Raw genomic sequence first — 2,188 nt, forward strand, 5'->3', positions numbered from 1 at the left:
CTCACTCTGTAGCCCAGGCTGGAGTGCAGTGACTTGATCTGTGCTCACTGCAACCTCCGCCTCGGCCCGGGTTCAAGCAATTGTTCTGCCTCAGCTTCCCCAGTAGCTGAAATTACAGACACCCGCAGCCACGCCTGGCTAATTTTTGTATTTTTAGTACAGATGGGGTTTCGCCATGTTGGCCAGTCTGGTCTCTAACTCCTGACCTCAAGTGATCCGCCCGTCTCGGCCTCTCAAAGTGCTGGGATTACAGGCGTGAGCCACCGTGCCCAGCCTGAATCCATTTTAACATTTAGTTTTCCAGATTAACTCGAAGTATCCCATGACTACACGCTAATGAAACTAGAGGAGGCACAGCTTCAGCTCCGTGCAGGACGGATGCACAAGAGCAGAATCTCCGTGGGACCTCTTTCCGGAGCATCAGTATTACTGCAGGATTTGGAAGAAACAAATTTAAATAATTTCCAATGTAAGACACTGGAAATTTAACAGAAGCCTGGAAAGTCATCTGACTTTAATAACTGTCAGTCATCTGTGCCTAAGTCAGACTTTCTCCAAGAAAAAAAAAAGAAACTCTAAGGAGAACCTATTTTTCATTCTTCTAAGTAGTTAAAATTAGAAATCACAGCAAGTCAATAGAAAGCTCTTCCCTGCCAGTCTCCTAAAGCACAATATGGCCTTGGTATGGTTTTATTTGTATTTTTTGGAGGAGTGTGTTGACATATTGGTATAAAAATTGGGGGTTTCACCCAATTTTTGGAAGTTTTCAGCTATTAGTTGGTGATTTACTTTGTACGTCATTTAATTTTTCTGTCCCTTCTCCAACTTGGACTCAATCACTCCACAGGTCTCTAAGACTCTTGATTTTCTTTAAGGCTTTTCACTCTTTTATTCAGAATGGACAATTTCTATTGCTCTGTCTTCTGTTTCTAATATTTGAATAAGCTCAAAAGTATTTTTTAAATTTCCTTATCTTCCTATTGTTTCATAATTTCCACGTCTTTGCTGAGGTTCCACATCACTTCATTCATTGTTAGAATATTTTCCTTTACCCCTATGAACAGATTTATAATAGCTGCCTTTAAACATCCTGAATTACAACACCTTGAATATCTTAGGATCACTTCTACTGTCTGCTTTTTAAATTGTATATGGATTCCATTGTCGTGTTTCTTCACACGTCTCATGAATTTTAAAGTTGTGTACTAAAACTGTAAAGAATCATTATAGAGACACTCAATTCTGCTGTGTACCTTTGAAAAGCAGTGTTATTGTTTACAAATGGTGTTAATTGGGCTAGATTCAAACGTCAATACCTATCTCCCCTATAGTGGGCACAGCTGAAATCCTCATTCAGTTCTTACTCACATATAGGTCATATTTGTATTATATAGATGTGTTTCTATAACAATAGATAATATATTATTCAGGTGTCATCATTATAATCTGTGTTAATTCAACAAGCTACTCCAGTATTACTGAAAGCCAGGACTTCAGTTTTGTCTGCTTATTGGATTTTGTATAAATCAAATTAAATACTATGTATATTTTACATCCACTTAGTTTTATGGAACATTATATTTGTGATATTCATGCTGTTGCAGATACTAAGGTCTGTGTTTTTTTTTTATTCTTTTTCAGACGGAGTCTCACTCTGTTACTCAGGCTAGAGTGCAGTGGTGCAATCTTCGTTCACTTCAACTTCCACCTCCTGGGTTCAAGCAATTCTCCTGCCTCAGCCCCCAAGTAGCGGGATTAGAGGCATGCACCACCACGCCTGGCTATTTTTTGTATTTTTAGTAGAGATGGGGCTTCACCATGTTGGCCAGGCTGGTCTCCAACTCCTGACCTCAGGTGATCTGCCCACCTCTGCCTCTCAAAGTGCTGGGATTACAGGTGTGAGCCACTGCACCTGACCAACAATTTTTTTTTTCATTTTAACAATTTTTAAGTGTGCAGGTCAGAGGAATTAAGCACATTCACACTGTTTTATGAGCATCCTCCACATTCATAGCGGGTGTTTTTCATCTCGCAAAACTAAAACTCGGTACCCATTAAACACCTCACCTACCTTCCTGTAGCCCCAGGAACCACTCTTCTACTTTGTGTTTCTGTACACTTAACTACTCTAGTAGTTAAGTTCGTATGAGTGGAATCATATAGTATAGTGAAGAAATCATGAAGACAT

The sequence above is a fragment of the Pongo abelii genome, chromosome 6 (assembly GCF_028885655.2).
Source record: "Pongo abelii isolate AG06213 chromosome 6, NHGRI_mPonAbe1-v2.0_pri, whole genome shotgun sequence".
Lineage (NCBI taxonomy): Eukaryota > Metazoa > Chordata > Mammalia > Primates > Hominidae > Pongo > Pongo abelii.